The 19,433-nt window shown below is 32.8% G+C and overlaps 1 protein-coding gene across 1 annotated transcript in view; it reads left to right on the top strand.

Moving 5' to 3' along the window:
- Positions 1–19,433, top strand: part of LOC135122920 (neuroligin-1-like) — a 414,788-nt gene that overhangs the window by 258,110 nt on the left and 137,245 nt on the right. The gene's annotated exons all lie outside the window — the stretch shown is intronic.

Raw genomic sequence — 19,433 nt, 5'->3', positions numbered from 1 at the left:
CCCCTTTCGTGTTACAAATCAGTAACGACTTTTAACGGTCTTCCGGGAGAGGAGATTTATTGTTATTTTCTAAAGTACGGAATTCGTTTGAGACATCTTAAGTAAGGACGGTTAGCGGAGGCGCCAGCGCGGATAATTTAGTCAGACTTGGCGAAAATTAATAATATTCTGCGTTACTACGAATATAGTCTGCAGATTTTAGTTAATATACAGGGTGATTTCGAAATGTGTGCAATAAAAATAATCTAGTGATGTATGTCACAGTCAGGATGTAGCGAAGGTTGACTACATTACACGGTAGAGGGAACGCAGATGTGCGCAGTATGTGATGTAACATGGAACAAGTTCGAGGGCCCAATTAAGTTGGGAATTTAAATTTTCCTAATACTGTTGCAAAAAAAAAAATAAACATTTTGTTAGGAAAACGAAGGAACAATGGCGCTCACAATTAATCCCTCGTCGTACAGGTAAAAAAAATCCTTGTTACTCCAGTGGAATTTTTGCTTTTTGTGCGTGTTTTCGCCATTTCTCTTGAAACAATGGGGAAATACACGCTTCATGCTAAGCACTAAATTCGGTTAAACTAATCCGAAAAACAATCATATGTGTTGTTATTTTATTCATAATCACAATATAAAAAAAAATTAAATTTGCGACACTTTATAGAAAAAACTCTTTATTAGGGTTCATAATTTTGCTCTAAGCTCACATTACCCAGTCATCCTAGTTACCCCCGTTAGTTATCTCTTAAAAAAAAAAACACCCGCAATAAATTCCGATTTAACTAAAGCAGCTTAAGACACCATTTTTTGCTGACTTAACGTCAATAAAGTTTCCTTTGTCTACTAACCTTCGGGATAAACTTCGTTACATATTTATGCACTACTGGGTACGAACATGTGGATTCCAGAGTTAAGCGGGCCATAATCGTTACCATTTATTTTTACTTTTATTTTTTGTTAGGTGTGCATTGGTTCACGCTGACTCTTTATTGGCGATCGTATTTGTTCACACTTCCAGATCGATTTAGGAAATTGTAATCTGGAGTTCACCAAAGTTCCGGATAATATAATCCGATCAAACAAAAAATTACTTTTCTAACGTCTGCGTCACATGGACGAGCTCCAATTTTCGATACGAACTGGTGTTTGTTGTGCTGTGTACACAATTTGTCCGCGTCAACACCAGATTGAAAAATCCCTATCGCTACCGCCTTCTAAGAATATCGCACTTAATGAAATGCTTCAATATGTTGTTAGCTGGGGCGGCGCCTCGGAAGGCGGCGGAAGAAGTTGTTACGGCTTAAATAAATCCAAAGAATTTTGAGAATTCAAAAAATATGTTTCAAGAGAAAGATTAATTTCAAATTTTCTCGTTTTACAAACCCCAGAGTATGAAAAAGTAGGACCTACGTTTTTTTACTGATTTAATACGAAACGTAGGTAAATATAAATACTTTCTAATTCTTTAATTTTTGTAGATATTTATTTTTTCTGATTATGAGTGACACTTGTCAAGTGCATATCATTTTAACCGACAGGGGTTATTATAAAAAATGAAATCCGCAGTATTCAGTTTTATAATTTATCTAAAACATCGGAACCGTCGAAAGCTTGTTAGCAATTCGACCTGGTATAATTTACAATTCCATCAATCGCCCAACAAGAACCTTTGTAAAGTAAACCTAAATTGCATGCAAAATTTAATCAAACCTTCCGACACGTCATGATCTACATATTGAAAATTTATTAGGCTTCAAATATTCAAAAAAAGCCTCCGCCGTGCCTCTATCAGACGCTCTGAAGGCAGAGAATTTGCATAAAAAATGCACTTAAATTACTTTTGATTTCCCCAAACGTTTACTAAAATATGAAATTATGTTCTTTGAGACCAAATTGCTTTTTTTCAACCAAATTAAACTGTTTGCTAGTAATTCATTAGCGTCCAAATCGCTTCATCTCAAAGAAGATTGAAAGCCATTTTATTACATTTTCCCTCCACAAAACGATTTCTATCAGGGCGTACTCACGTATTATACATTTTTATTGGATATTGTGTTGTTCCCAATTCTTTTGTATTTCACTAAGCGGCAGCTAACAGGTGCTGAAAGCACTTTTAACGTTGTAAGAAAGTTTTATCGTACGTTTAAATTGGATATTTTTGCATGGCTAGGTCAATCCGGGAAAATCTGCAATGTCGTAGTTTGTATGCAGCGTTAGGAACGTGCGGCATCTAGGCAAGGTGTGTGGAACGGAAAGAAAATAATATCGCGATTATGAAAAGCTGAATGTGTTGGGTTGTAGCGACTTGGAACTAAATACAAATGTATTTCATGCACGACTGAGTTTAAGAAAAGCAAATTTGCCGTCGTAAATTATTTCCTCGAAGAGCGAAAGCGGCCGCTAAACGCCAGTTTGAGCAAAATATTAACATAAAGTAGGAGTTAATAAATATGGCAACAAATTTTGTCTATAAAAAAATGCAGGCACATCTAAATTAAATTCATATAAGTACAATAGACGTACTGTTAAAATAAAGGTCTATGAGTAGTAAGGTATAGTAAAGGCGATTCGAAGAACAATAAGAGTATTATATTCCCAAATTTTCTTGAAAATCGAGTGAGCCATTAATGTTTTTGAATCATTTTGTATAGGCAATTCTAGATAAGGTGTCACTATCAAGAATCATGCACATTGAAGTATGAAAAAAAAACAGTGGATTTTTAACGAACCCTCTACTACCGAGGACTTGATTTTATCCAAACGCATTATTCTAAAAAACCATAAACGCAGAACAGAAACGGAGTCGGCTAAGGGTCACAAGTTACGATTGTTTCTGCTTGTTTGATAAACGAAGCAATTTTATTGTTGTCAATGTCAAATTTATTTTTGCTTTTAACAGGATCAACTAAGTTTTGTTTAAATTAGTTATATACACATAGACTGTAGTCTGAAATCTTTTTCATTACCCCTTATTATTTACTTTCAACACATATCTTAAAATATAATGGTATACTCAGTTTTTTCACCTTAACTTTTTTCTAAAATCATTGACAAAATACTATTTCTCTTAGAAATTTTCAAAACAACAGAAATAAACAATTTAAAAATAAGGAGATTTATTTCAGCACTTTACTCAAAAAGCAATCAGATGATTTATTTTAAGACTATTATTTTATTCTTATTCCATTCAAATTAAGACAGTGTTCGATGGCGTTCACAATTCGAATCTAAACCAGAAAGCCACTTTGAAAACGGAAGATATATACATTATGTTTTTTTTAGATCTTCTGTGGAGACTAATTTAATTTAATTTAATTTAATTTAATTTAATTTAATTTGACGGGAAAACCCCAATTTACAATACTATAAACTATACAAATTGAAATTATCTTAGAAAATACAGGAAAAAAAAAACTAATTAAGTAAATAAAATCTATATACTTATAAACCCTTCACTAATAATTTTCCTAAAGAATTGAAAATGAATTAAACTTAAATACTAACAATCTATCATCACTTTAATTTACAGACCTAAAATACACTTAATTCTAGATTTGAATTTTGATCTGTCACAATCAAATAATAAAAATGTTGAATTTTCCGCCATCCTATTAGCCGTTTCCATCATACGTTTGATCGGATGATTCTGCGATTTGTTAGTCGTGGACACAGGTACCCTAAATATCGCTGTGCTCCGAGTTTTTCTACTATTTGAAGGAGGTATTAGAAATGTTAGTTGACGCAACAAGCTAGAATTGTCTATGTAACCATTAACTAGCCCATGAAGAAAACAAACATCGTACATTTTACGTTGATCCTCTAAAGACAATATTTTCAAATTACACATAATCCACGTATAATCCCCTCTTTGATGGACCCGATTAAGTTTGAATTCCAACAGTCGTAGAAATTTTTTCTGGACTCTTTCTAAAAGGTCGATATCTTTCCTATAAAATGGCGACCATACAGGAGAGCAATATTGAAGATTTGACTGCACCAAAGAAAAATACAAGGTTGTAAGAGCAGAGACAGATAATGTACGACAGTGACGCCAAATGAGCCCCAGCATGCTTATTGATTTATTGAATATATAATGAAAATGCTCCTTGAACGTAAGTTTGGAGTCAAGAATGATTCCTAAATCTTTGACTCCTAATGATTTATCTAACAATGAGATTTTTGGCACAATTTGAGTTGTTATAATAATTAATGACATTTTCCCCAAAAGTTTAATGATTTTGAGTTTTCTCAACAGGATTTTGAGGATGTTGTGCAATAAATACATAATAATTAGTAATTACGTATTATAAAAAAATCGAAGTGCAAATGTTTGAAATTTTTCCGAAAAACATATCCAAAAATATTTAATTATTTCAAGCGGTGTACAATAAAAAATATATTTGAAGCAGGCGGTGAAAATTCATTTGTTTACGGCTTTTTTAGAGTGTAGAAAAAGCCACGTCAAAAACTGACCGCACTTTGAGATAGTGATGATGAAACCATCCACGCTCTAAAAAATATTCGGTTGCTACTTAGTCTCCGAAAATAATTACCCTGTTTTAAATAAAAGGGCACTAATAATTTGAAGGTCAAATATTTTTTTTTATTTTACACTCGTTACATCACGTACAGTTTACTATAATAATACCAAGCTCTGTGTAGCTGCATAAATTCGTCATATTTTTTACATTTTAGAACGGATTTATTCGATTTTGAGAAGATATCAACAAATGTTTTTAGGAAATAAACAAATATATTTTGATTAAAAATTTACCATGCTTACGGTGAGTTTAAAATGTCTGCAAAATTTTAAGGCATTCATTTTTCTAGATTCAAAATTAAATTGCAACATGTTGTTATACAATTTTGATTTTTTTGTTTTCGAAAAATCGGAATGTCTCGGGTAAAAACACAAAACCCATTTGCTATATATAATTTTGAAACGACATCATCACGTTGTTGGTGGAGATGATTAGGAAAAAATTGGTTGGTGTTTTACCATCTACATGATTCCTGTTTTTTGTGCGTACAAAATTTAACAACAATCGGTGCAGTAGTTTCGGAGATTATCTGTCTAATAAAAATCCGGACAAACGGCAAATAGACAGACAGACAGATAGGCAGACGGAAACGAAAGACCTATTTTTTTGTACTCTCGGAGTCATGACACTTCTTTAGCTGACACTCGGGAAGTAAAAATTATTTGACGCCATCAGAGAACTCGCTTTAAGATTGTAATTTAAAGTTTTTTTGAAATATTCTTTGAAGATGTTTCGTTTAAAAGTTATATACATCACAGCAGCTTTTTGTTAAACGTAACACCCTAAATATTTTTCCAGACTTTAATTTAGAAACTTATTTTTTTACTTCCCGAGCGTAAGCTCAGTCGAGTCATCCCCACCGACAATTTGAAGACGTCATTTCAAAGAATTCTAGGTTTATTTGATTTAACTACGTCTTACACAATAATATAATCTTAAAAGTATGGTGTAAGAATCCGCTTTGAATTTTTCCCTAACCATCCAAATTTTCACAAAAACATAACACAGTGTATAATAAAGCAGTTTATCATTACCGTAAGGCATGCCGGTCATCGTCTAGTGGTTACGAGTTAGAAATGCGGGCAAAACGTCGCGTGTTTGATTCCAAATTTGGCCTTTCGTTTTTTCTCTCTTTTTAGTATTAGTGATGACGTCATAACAGATTTTTTACTGATTCAATTACCCTACTTTCTCGAAAAGGTAAGAATACGCTCCTCATTTAATATGGGGACGCAAAGGACGATCAAGGACGAAAAGGACGAAAAAAGACGAAGGACGAAAAAGGACGATAAAGGACGAGAAGGACGAAAAACGACCAAGAAAGACGAAAAAGGACGAAAAGGACGAAAAAGGACGAAAAGGACGAAGAAGAAAGAAAAAGGACGAAAAAGGACGAAAAGGGCGAAGAAAGACGAAAAAGGACGAAAAAGACGAAAACGTACGAAAAGAACGAAAGAGGACGAAAGAGGACGAAAAGGACGAAAAAGGACCAAGAAGGACGGAAAAGGACCAAGGATGAAAAAGGACGAAAGAGGACGAAAAGGGCGACAAGAACGAAAAAGGCCGAATGAGGACGAAAAAGGACGAAACACGACGAAAACGACGAAAAAGGACCAAGAAGGACGAAAAAGGACCGAAAAGGACGAAAAAGAACGAAAAGGACGATTAAGGACGAAAAAGAACGAAAAAGACGAAAAAGAACCAAGAAGGTCGAAAATGAACGAAAAAGGACTAAAAGGACGAGTAAGATCGAAAAGGACGAGAGAGGACGAAAGAGGACGAAAAAGGACGAAAAGGACGAGAGGGACGAAAAAGGACCAAGAAGGACGAAAAAGGACAAAAAAGGATGACAAGGACGAAAAAGGACGACGAAGGACGACGAAGGATGAAAAAGAACGAAAGAGGACGAAGAGGACGAAAAAGGACCAAGTAGGAGGAAAAAGGACCAAGAAGGACGACAAAGGACGAATGGTTTTTTTTAATGTGAAACCTTCCCGGGAGTCCCAACTTTCGTTTTTAAAAATGTAAAACCTTGTCAAGGGCGCTGAATGTCTTTTTTTAATGTGTAACGTTTTTGGGGTCCCAACTGTCGTTTTTAAAAATGTAAAACCTTCTCGGGGCCCCAAATGTTTTCTTTTAATTTGAAACCTTCTAGGGGGTCCCAACAACTTTTTTAAAAATGGAAAACCTTCTTAGAGGAGCTAAATGTCTTTTTTTAGGGAGGCCAATTTTTTTTTAATGTAAAACCTTCTCGGGGCTGGCAAATGTTTTGTTTAACAATGTGAAACCTTCTCGGGGGTTCCAACTGTCGTTTTTTTAGAATGTGAAACCTTCTCGGGGGGTCCCAACTGCCCTTTTTTAAATAAGGTGAAACCTTCTCGGGGGTCCCAATAGTCTTTTTTGAAGAATATTAAATCTTCTCGGGATTCCCAACTGTCTTTTTTAAGAAACTGAAACCTTTTTTCCTATTACACTGTGACTACTACTACTACCTTATATATTGTTTTTACTCCATAGATGTTATCACGAAAAAGTAAAATTTCGCAAAATCAAATTTTATAAATTTTTATAGAAGCAGTATTTGTTGGACTGCACTTCAGAAGCGAGGGAAGTTCGGTCGAAATAACTTTCAACCAATTGTCTTCTTTACTCGAATCCGAATACGGGATGTTCCTTTAAAAAAATACTGACGGGTAAGCATTAATGAAACACCCTGTACATTTGAAAATAACTGTAAATTATTGTGTATATATAACTTGTTGAAAAATAAGTAAGACAAAATATGGATCGTGTTTGTTATTTAATACTCCTATTTATTTACAAAATTTTTTTTAACAGAACAATATATTTTTGCTTTCATTTATAAATACTATTCAGAAGACGTTTACATTAAACACTTTGAAACAAATTAACGAATACCTCAAACAGTGACAAAAAATATGTAAATTTCTCTTCAGAGAACTTTTTTTCGCTTTAAGGCACGATCAAAACAACTCGGGTGTAATTTCATTAAACATTTTTTTATAATTTCTGGGATGACGTCAATAATTGTGCGAAAGGGGTAAATAATTAAACTCTAGTTAATATTCTAATTCAGTTTTAGTGTCTTCAAACTTCTAGCAAGTTCATTATGTACACTCTAAAACAGAATGTAAATTTTTTGAACGTAATTTTAGTCTTTTATGAGATAAAGGCAATTGTTTTGCAGCTTAGCAATTAACTGTCAGCATATTCTTATGGAAATTTTGTTCTACTTTTTCTTTAAGTAATTGTTGTTTTAATACCTTTCACACGTTTAAAACCATGGGGAAAGCTTCAGGTGGGTAGCTTTTCCATCATCATTAGGAGAAAACAACTCACCCTATTCTCGCCATTGAATCAAAAGTGAGATGTTTTTGAGAGCTTACTTTGATTTGATTTCGCTGCAAGATTTCGCGAGTTTTGAGGATCCTCCTGCGTAAGCTCATAAAAACGTGTAAACAAACGAATCCTTTCGGTATGAATTATTTATTCGGCTCCAAAAAGCTATTTAATTCCGAGATAATTGGAAAAATAAAATGGCCAACACAAACAAATGCTTAGGTATACAGAAGAGCATAAAAAATTCATACGGGCCCTCGACAAATCGTGTAAATAAACAACGGGAAACGTTCTACAATAATTGATGAGTGCAAATATCAGTGACATGTTTCAACAAGCTTGAAACTTTTTCGCCGTCCTCTCTTCAAACGCGCCCCAGATAAATTGCAGTGGGAACATTTTTGCGCCTTTTTATACATGACTTCTCTAGATAAAGTGGAGAAATATGTCGTGCGTTTCTGCATCATGTGAAGTATATTATAGATTTTCCCAGAAAGTAAAAACTACGTTTAATCATGTTGATGGGACCGTCAGAAAACCGACAAAAAGCGGCCGATTTTTTTTCGGGCTCTTTTAGTGGAAATCGGTCGTGCAGCAAAGTGCATTTACATGCTAAACGAGTCCATCCCGGGGGACTCAGGAGTCGAAATAGTTGAAACGAAGCGGTCTAGTTTATTAAATAAAATCGAGAGTCTTCCGCCCAAATTAAACTGATGGCATAAAATAAACACTGCGATTGGCTGAGTCTTCCCTTTGCTTTGTTTATGGTTTGAAGATGGGCCAAGATTTCCAGGATCTGGTCAGATTGTCTCCGCTTTTAATAATATACGCTTAGAAACTGGTAAATATTGAGTATTTGGGTCAGGGCTTTCATGTTTATTTTATGCGGACGAAATATCGGAAGAGAAAAAGCATCCCGTGAACGAGAACGCGAATACATTTAGATTGAAGATGTCGGTTAAAGAGGGTGCACGAATCCTTGACGCTACCTAGGTTTCATTTGTTTCGTCGGGACCCTGATGCTGTGATAACGGTGATAACATGACGATTACTCGAAGCAGACAAAATTTACGTGTTTCTGGAAAGAACCTAAGTAGAGAGGGCTCCAAGAAAGACGCTGAGTTAAAAAAAATGTGATCCTACTTACTGGTTTAGTGTGCGTTATGTAAATATACGGGGGAATCTCTACAAAAACTGATGCCACTACGCAGTAAGTTGTAAATGCGCCACAGTTTGAGATTAAATTTTCGCTAAAATAAAGTTTTAAGTCGTGCAAATCCGGATTCGTTAAAAACGAGAAGTTCTTCAGGACTTGGACAAATCAAAAAAAAAAACCGTAGGAATTTCCGAAATCATATTTTAACTGGAAACCTCAAAGTGACTATTCAAAGTTGTAAAAAAATATCGTAATTGACTGGGACAAAAATTTCATGTCAAAAATTTGCTTCCAATTGTGTAAAAATTTATATCAAATTCGCCATAATTTACCACAAAACTTGGTTTTGTCTGAAACACATGAATGCAAAGTTTTAGGTCAAAGTATTTCGTTCTTCTATTTTTCTTCCTCCATCTTGTGTCCGCCATTTTTAGTTTCACAAAATTCAAATCAAATTTGAAAAAAGCGACCCGAAAACCTCCAAATGGAGAGCTGCACGCTAAGATAGTAAAGTTTTGAATTTTAGGTCCGCCATCTTGAATTTGACATCTTGAATTTTTAAAACCGGATTCAGCGATCTCGGGAATCTTTAAGTCGGCTCAAATTTTTGATTTGTTCAACTGTTTTTATTTTTGTAAGCTAGAACGCCTGTGCTTTTGGAAGAAGTTTTGTAATAGGGATTATCTAACGAACGGCTACTTTCATGTTCTCGACGGTTCATGGTCTCTAGAGTACGAAAAAACTCCCGTTTCCATCTGTCTGCCGTCTGTCGTCTGTCATCTGTGTCCATTTTTATTGAACCGATAATCTCCGAAACTATTGGGTTGATTGTTGTCAAATTTTATTTTTAAATATGTTAGGAATATCGTGTAATAGTTTATTCGTCGCCACCTGACTTCACCTCGAAATTGTGTGTAGTAACTGTTATCGAAATTTTATAAAATAACGTACCTACTTTTGTAATTGTAGTTTATGGATCCGTCTTATCTTTTTTCTTAAACAGCCAGTTATTCGCAACAAAAGTCCAAATTGAATAACAAACTTTTAATTAAGCGGCAGTTTTTTTTTTTTCACTGTGACTCGTCTCATCTACTATAGATTTTTTTTTAGAATATGGCAAAATGATATTTTATAATTTTTCTGAGAAGCGGAAATTTTATCTAAATAACCTTAGAACAATTTTTTACATTTATATTCTTCTTACAGATCAGTAAATAAGTAAAACACAAAACTAACTTCTCCAAAATTTTTGTTTTAATCTAATTTTAACTCTTGCAAAACACAAAGTAAAATTTATTCATTCATCTCCCGTAGAAAATTAATCACGTCATCTCAAGAAAATATTAAATAAAGCATGGATTTACCTCTGAGAAATTTCACTTAATTTTTTCGGGAATACATCAAAATTATAGGTATCCTGTCCTTACAAAATATTAAATAAAGTCTTCTCATTTAAAGCTCAATGAAACTGGATATTACTTTACTTGGGAGTAATTTTTGCTATTTTGAGGATTGGTTACACATAACCAACAAAAGCTCTACGCGCCCCTTAAGAATAATCAAGGAAGTTACTTCATACTGTAAAAAAAGGGAATTCAGCTCTTAGAAAAAAAAATTAATAAAATAGATACTAGGGTAAAAATTCAAGATGGATTCATAAACAACAAATGCAGGAAAATGTTATTTTATAAAATTTAATTAGCATTTACCGTTCAAAATTTTGAGGTGACGTTATCAAATTGTTGATGGCCAAAATTACAAGAAAATGTCGTTTGTTAAGCTCCGAAAATAGTCAAAACTTGTCTGAAATTTACACAGTGGTTAAGGGTATTAAAAAATTTTGCTCTTGAAAAAGTTATATAGCATGTTCATGGTCTCTGGGCAAGATATTGGAGATATTCGGTTTCAATACAAATTTTTATAAAAATCCCAAAATTGCAATATTCCAATGGATTATTCAATCAAAAATCAAGATCTATAAGAAAATGGATTGGAGCTGCGATTCGAAAATGGTCGAAAATTGACCGAAATTTTAATGGAAAAATTGAAAAATTTTACTTTGAAAAGTTGTCAAAAGTTCTCAAAAAATTCAGGGGATAGTTTTCGACATCATTGTTCCAAAAATATAGCCTCTCGTCACAGGACATGATTTCAAAAGCACTTGGCTTGAAAATCAAATTTTTATAAAAATCCAAAAAATTGCAATATTCTGGAAAAATGGGAAGAGTTATCGACAAAATAAGGCTGAAACCAAGTTCTGTAGGTCGAAATCTATAAGAAAATATCTTTAGTTAAATTTCGAAAATGCTCCAAAATTGACCGAAATTTTCATGGTGTATCAAAAAATTTTGCAAAAGTTGTTAAAAGTTCCCAAAAAATTAAAAAACATACATTTGGAGGTGCTGATTCCAAAAATATAGTGTTTACGGTTTCGGGGTTAGGTTTTAGAAATATTCGGTCTGAAAACAAATTTTTTATAAAAATTCAATAAAATTGCAATACGCCAATGGGCGATTTTGCAAAACTAATACAAGTTATCGAGGAAATAAGACTGAAACTAGCTTCTGTAGGTCGAAATCTATAAAAAAATGTCTTTAGTTGAATTTTAAAATGGTCGAAAATTGACCGAAGTTGAAAAATTTTGCTTTTGAAAAAGTTGTCAAAAAAATCCCAAAAATTAACGGATATAGTTTTCGACATGATGAGTCCAAAAATATAGCGAATTCATTGTCTCGGAGCAAGAATTTAGACATATATTCGTTTTGAAAACAAATTTTTACAAAAATCCAAAAATTGCGATATTCCAATTCTGGAAAAATGCTGTAGTTATTGAAGAAACGAGGCCGAAATTAACTTATCTAGGTCAAAATCTATAAGAAAATGGCTTAGAATTATGTTTAGAAAATGGTCGAAAATTGGCCGAAATTGTAGTGAAAAATTTAAAATTTTCTTTAAAAAAATTTATCAAAAATCCCCAAAAAATTCAGGGGGGTAGTTTTCGAAATTACGATATCAAAAATACAGCGTGGTCATCGTCCCGGAACAATCAAATTTTTATAAAAATCAAAAAAAAAATAGCGACATTTCAATGGGCTATTCTGGAAAAATGGTAGGAGTCATTGAAAGAATGAGGCCTTCTGTAGGTGGAAATGTTCGAGAAAATATGTAACTTCTGCAGGTCAAAATCTATAAGAAAATGACTTAGAGTTATGTTTCGAAAATGATCGAAAATTGTCCGAAATTTAAATGCAAAAATTTAAAAATTTTCTTTTAAAAAAAGTTGGCAAAAAATTCGGAGGGATAGTTTTCGACAGTGATTCCAAAAATATAACGTGGTTATCGTCCAGAGACAAGATTTTAAAAGCACTCGGTATGAAAATCAAATTTTTATAAAAATCCAAAAAATTGCAATACTCCGGTGGGTGATTCTGGAAAAATGGTAGAAGTTATCGGAAAAATAAGTCCGAAACTAACTTCTGTAGGTTGAAATCTACAAGAAAATGTCTTCATTTAAAAAAGTTGTAAAAATCCCAAAAATTAAGGAATATAATATGATTCCAAAACTATAGCGTGTTTATGATCTCGAGCTTAGATTTTAGAAATATTCGGATTGAAAAATTGCAATATGCCAATAGGCGATTTTGCAAAAATAGTAAAAGTTATTGAGGAAATAAGACCGAAGCTAACTTTTGCAGGTCGAAATCTATCTCTTTAGTTTAGTTTTAAAATGGCCGAAAATTGGTCGAAGTTAAAAAATTTTGCTCGTAAAAAGTTATCAAAATAATTCTTAAAATATTCAGAATTTGATGTTCTGATTCAAAAATATAGTGTTTATGGTCCCGATGCAAGAGTTCAGAAATATTCGGTTTAAAAAACAATTATTTTTAACCCAAAATTCCAATATTCCAGGGAACGGTTCTGAAAAAATTATTAGCTATTGAAGAAATTAGATTAGAGATTAGATATGGAAAAATTTTCCTTTCAGAAAATTGTCAAAAAATTCCCAAATTAAGGAAAATAGATTTCGACGTATTGATTCCAAAAATATAGCGTTTTTATGGATCCGGGACAATTTTTAGAAATAATCCGCTTGAAAATCAAAATTTTTAAAAAGTCAAAAGTATTGCAATATTTCAGTAGGCAAAAATCCTGTATATTTATAGGAAAATGTATTTAGCTAAATCTCAAACATGGTCGAAAATTAGCCGAAATTTTCATAAGGGAGGACTAAAAACTTTTGCTTTTGGAAAAGTTGTCAAAAAATTTTGAAGACTATCTGTCTAATAAAAATCTATACAAATAGTAGATGATAAATTCTAGGAGACCTATTCTTTCCTACTCTAGGGGTCATGAAACGTCGACAATCATGAAAATAACTATTCGTTTTCTTTAGCTTACGCTCGGGAAGTAAAAATTCTGGATGTCCCCTATATTGTATTAATTATCTTGGAAAATATTGGCATAATTTTTCTAAAACGCCAAATTTTCCTGACATTCACGTGGTCTCTGTTGTCCTTACGAGGCACCGAAAACTCACTGTACATGGTTTTTCAATTTTTTGTGTATAAATGCAATGCTGCAAAGTCATAATTTATATGGTTTACGAATTGTTGAGAATTTACAAACAACCTTTTAATAACGTGTAGAAAATTGTTAAATTACGTGGACAATATGTTTGCCATTTTTGAAGTACCATTTAATAAAGAGAAACCGGCTGTACTTTTTAGCGATTATGTACACAAAAATTCCGACTGGGATGGATTTGACTAGACTCTACTTCTCCCATTGTCTGGACTACTCTTGTTGGTTGAAACTGACTCGTTCCTGAATGTGGCCTCTATTTAAACCCATACATAAACTTCTAGATGTTTTGCGATCGAGGTCTTTCTGGAATACCCATCGCGACTTCCGCTTCCAGAAAACCCATAAGCGTCGTAACGGAGCGGCATATATTTTTTAAGCACATATTTTAATGATAATGAATTTAGTGTATAAAAATGTGACACTATTTTAAAATGACGTCATCTCCACCTTGAAGGGGATAAATAATTACGCTTAGCTTACGTTAGGATAAGTTAATGCTTCATTAATATTTCAAAAAAAATATATTGAAGTACATTTAATATGTCAAAATAATTGGGTGAGCAGTTTGAAAGTTTATTTAATTTTAATTGATCGGGCATCAGAAATACTGACGATAAATTTGCAGTTTTTACATGTACTCTATACCTAAGCTTTGACGAGTCACAAAACCGCCAAAGTTAACATTTATCAAAATGACGTTCTACAAAACAATAAAATATAGTCGTTTTCTCTTCTCTTATGGTTGGAACTTGCAATTTAACGATGTAGAAGTTATGTTTTCATATCAGTGTTTACAAATATGTAATATTTATTTGTTCATCCCTAAAATTAAGCGAAACTAAGTTCGAATTTCGTGATCCGACTTCGTCTTAGTTCCAAAACTCCTACGTACGTCCCCACCGCAGCCGTCCACATTACAATGCGCCTCCCGCCCACTTCTGGTATTTATTTTCGCCGCATAGTTCTCCGATCATTCCAATTTAACCCGAAAAACTTTGGAATAAATTGGCCTCGTTGAATCACACACCGTTGGAATAAAATCAATTTTCAAGAGTGCGACTTTTAACGGATCTTGTTTCCTGCGAGTTTGTCACACTGTCACATTTGCCAAATTCACCGGAATTGTCGGAACTTTCGGGAACGTTTAATACATTCCGTGTTTGTTTTCAGTCTCTGGTCGGGGCACAAAATAAATAGGTACACTTAGTTATTTTAACTCGGTTGATTCAAGCCCCAAATTAGTACACGCTAAATATTGATGAATGTTTAACGAAGTGGAGACTCCTCTCATAAAACTCCCCTAATCAAGGGCCATCTACATGCTTTGTTCAGCACAAATATTCAAACCTTCGAAATCATCGTCCTTACGATCCGAATTGAACGGCTCCTTTGAGAGGTGTTAGTCCGAAGAGCGCTACATTAAAAAAGGCGAATTTTCACGCTTTCCAACAAAAGCAATTTTGTTTTATTTCGTCGAGAAGAAATAAATAAGGAAACACACTTTCCGATTTCCTGCCAGTGGGAAATATATTTAAAAGATAAGGACATAAAAACTCGATAATTCATATTATTATTCCAAGTGTGCTTTCAACCGATTCGGTAATGCCAGCCGGGAATAGGATATTGGCAAAATTGTATTTACGCTGATTACGAAGAAACATCGACCTGAATTCTGTTTCTAAACAAAACTATTATTTTAGAGTTCACTCGTTTCATAGACTTCGCTCCAGTTCATGTAAAATATTTAAATTAAAATTTTATAAAATTTATTCAGCATAATGTACATTAATATGATAATTTTTTAACATGACGTCATCGGTCTTTTGGTAGGGATGCAAATTTTAAATGTGTTGCATACAAATTAGTGTTAAACATTTCCTGAGTTAAAAAAAACTTATGGAGCTTTTCTCTTGATGAGGTCTTTAAAACCGAATTCCGACCACTGTGGTTTTTATTTATTGACGAACTGTTCCTCATGTAGCCAGTAATATCCGTTGTCGAACCGAATTTCGATCACATCTGCTATTTGTTCGGGAAACTTCATACGCCTACTAATTCCTGCTCTTAATTTTCCCCAGTAAACTTATATTCTCCTGATGCCGTTCCTGTCAATATATTAGAGTAATCTGTATTGTACGTGAGTCTTGGAGCAATAAAAAAACTTTCTATTCTCGGCAACTTCGATATATTTCGTTTCCAATTTTTACCTTCGACTTGGGTCAAATGCGGCTCATTTATTTCAGGAAGCAATTATAAAACCCATCGTTCAACTTTCACGTTCTGTTGATCCCTGCAGATTATTCTTGGCAACCCTTTATAGGCGAAAGGTAGTTAACGGGACTGCCGATAGGTAATGATTAATTTGACCAGGAGCTCTTGACCTTTAGGCTAAACGGCCAAACTCTGCCGAAATGTCCACGCCAGAACCTGGACACGCCCTGGAATTTACTTACCTAATTATAATCAGACCAACTTATGCAAATGAGAAATTTCATTCGAATATGAAGACGTATTAAGTTGGATGGATTAGCTCGAGAGCTCGAGTTTCGGGTTAGAAGATGGCGAATTCAAGCAGTTTGGTGGAGTTCACTGCAGCTATTCAAACCAAAAGCGTCTTTTAACTCGAGACACCAAAGTCTCTTATGTAGTTAGTTTCAGCACTTTGATATTTTAATAAGGATGGCGAGTCTACGACGACTCTTGGTGGAAGAATTTAGTCAAACAGCGTCTTGGTCAACTGGTTTTCTAATAGAAAATCTAATTTCTTTTACAGCTTGACTTTGAAAGACGATGTGCGATGAAAAATGATTGGAGTCAATTCGTCAATATTTTTCCTGCTTTAGAGCTTGAGCTTTTGTCTACGGTCATATTAAAGTTCTAACTTCAAACGAAAGCTGCTTTTTATCTGCTGTTACGTTTTAGAGGAATTTACATCGTACTAAAACTAGTGTAGAATTTTACCTCAAATATTTTAGCAGCTCATTTAGTAAAGAAGCTTAGGGTATTAAATCCACAAGTATATTAAGCACTTTAGATATGAAATAAAAATGCGGCGATTAAATAAGATCACGAAGGAGACGAGAAAGCTGCACCGAGTGCACCTTAATGTTTTTAATAAGCTAACAGGAATGTGCTTTTAGTGCATTATTTCATTGAAGATAATAAACTAAAAGTATAAAAGCTAGAAAAAAATTAAAGGACATATATTTATATCATATATTTTTTTGCATTTTTGACCGCCCGTCGTCAAAAAATCCACACTAAAAGCTGTTAGAGCTTTAGCTAACTACGAGTGTAATTTATTTCATGAAAACGTGTTTATACTAGGATTTGATTAAGAAGGAAAAGGACAATACAACAACAACGCATAATTCAAGTTGTTTATTTATGGACTAAATAAGGTTAAAGCTGTCGGCTTTACGAAAAAAAAAAACTCATTAAGCAGCCTTTATTTATTTATAAAGCGACGTTTGGCGCCGTATTGGGATCTTCTTAAGGCCTATTATAGCTGAGGGACGTCGCTTCATAAATAAATAGGACGTCTTAATGAGATTTTTTAAATTTATTTATGGACCTTCTATTATGCGACAAAATGAAGTTAAAGTGGAAATACTTTAAGAACAACACACAACAGAACGCCGCAGTAGGCATTAAAGGGTCCGGACGAGTGCATGTGCGTATTTGGGGGGCGGAAGGTTATTTGTTCAATGTCAAAAGTTAAAAAACTGCCCGGAGTAGAGTGGAATAAATGTTCAAATTCAATCCGCAAAATTTATTATTATTATTAAACCTGAAAGAAAATAATTAGATTTGAAACAAACTATCGAGCGTTCATTAATTCGACGCCTGAGAACTTGTTTGATCCACAAACCGGAGCGCGTTCAGGCCAATGTCGACTCTAAGCGTTTAGAATTTCTGTGGGAAATAGTTATTATTAAGATTCTTTTATTTACAAACATAATATCACATCTCACATGTTTCATTCGATTGTGACATGCAACTATTTTTTTGTTTAACTAAGAATTAATTCTTTAATTGTGAATTGAACAATCGGATAATTGAAAAATCGAAAACATCGAAAAATTGGAAAATCTAAAATTTAAAAAGGGAAAGACCTGAAGTTTAAAAAACGATAAATTGGAAATCCAAAAAATAAAATGTCGAATCGAATATCGAAAAATCACAAAATTGATCGGAATATCCAAAAATTGAAAAATTGGGAAATCGAAAAGTCAAAAAAGCAAAGTCGGAAAATCGCAAATTCAAAAAACCGAAAAATTGAAAAATCAAAAACCTGAAGGGAATTCGAGAAATGGGAAAATCAAAAAATAGATTAATTGAGAAATCGGAAAACTGAAAATTCAGAAACATAAAAATTTGAAAAATTAAATAATATTGAAAAACTGAAAAATCGAAAAATCTAGGAAATAGTAAGAATCTAAAATATAAAACATTGAAAAATTAAAATATAGTAAAATTGAAAAATGGAGAAGTCAAAAGATCAAAAAATTAAAAAAATTAAAAATTCGAAAATCCATTATCCAATCACAGGTTCATATTCTATATTTTAATCCTCTGTTAAATTAATCGACGATTAAATATTTAATTCCCTTTCTATAAACAGGCCCATTGAAAGTTTAAAAATTGGAAAATTAAAATATTGAAAAGTTGAAATTTAGAGAAATCTAAATATAAAACAGTCGAAAAATTGAAAATCCAAAAAATAAAAATCGAAAAATCCAGAAGTCAAAAAATACTGGAAAATTCTAAAACTGAAAGAAATATCCAAAAATTGAGAAATTAAAAAACTGGAAAATTGAGAAATAGAAAAACCAAAAACAGTCGAAAAATCGAAGAATTGAAAAACTGACAAACGAAATTTCGAGAAGTCGAGAAATGGGAAAATCAAAAATAGATTAATTGAGAAATCGGAAAACTGAAAATTTAGCAACGTCAAAATTTGAAAAATTGAAAAATAGAAATACTGAAGAACTGAAAAATCAAAAAATCGAAAAATCTAAAATTTAAAACATTGAATAATTAAAATATCGCAAAATTGAAAAATCGAGAAATTCAAACAACAAAAATTCGAAAATCTATAATTGAAACTCCAGAAATTAAAAATCGAAATATTGAAAAATCGGATAACTGAAAAATGGAAATATCGAAAAATTGAAAAGCCCAAAAGTAACTAATCGGAAAACCGAGAAATTCAAAAATCAGAGGATCTAGAAATTTAGGGTTGGAAAGGCGAGAATAAAAGTTAAAAATTGAAAGATTGATAAATCGAGAAATTGAACAATCAAAACATCGAAATGTCTGAATTCGATAAATCGAGAAATGAAAAAATTGAAAAATAGAAAAATTTGAAAAAAGAAAAATCGAAAAAACCGAAAATTTAAAAATTCGGAAAATTGAAAAATTGAAATATAGAAGAAGAGAGAAATCGAAAACCTAGAATTTTAAAAATTGAAAAATTAAAACATCGATAAGTTGCGAAATCGAATTATAAAACAGTGGAAAAATTGAAAAATTTACAGTTTAACGAAAAATGGAAAATCCAAAAGGTAAAAAATCCAGAAGTCCAAAAATCGAAAAATCAAAAAATGTCAAAACTGAAAGAAATATCCAAAAAATTGAGAAATTAAAAAATTGGAAAAGTGAGAAATCAAAAAACGAAAACAGCAAACTCGAAAAATCGTAAGCTTAAAAGATGGAGAAATTGAAGAATTGAAAAAAATCGAAACTTTGGGAAATCGAAAAATGGGAAAATAAAAACAAGATTAGTTC

The sequence above is a fragment of the Zophobas morio genome, unplaced genomic scaffold (genome assembly GCF_036711695.1).
Source record: "Zophobas morio isolate AGI-343-1 ecotype UQ-CSIRO unplaced genomic scaffold, CSIRO_AGI_Zmor_V1 ptg000005l, whole genome shotgun sequence".
Classification (NCBI taxonomy): domain Eukaryota; kingdom Metazoa; phylum Arthropoda; class Insecta; order Coleoptera; family Tenebrionidae; genus Zophobas; species Zophobas morio.
Note: the sequence above shows the minus strand (reverse complement) of the source record. Positions and strands in the feature narration are given on the sequence as shown.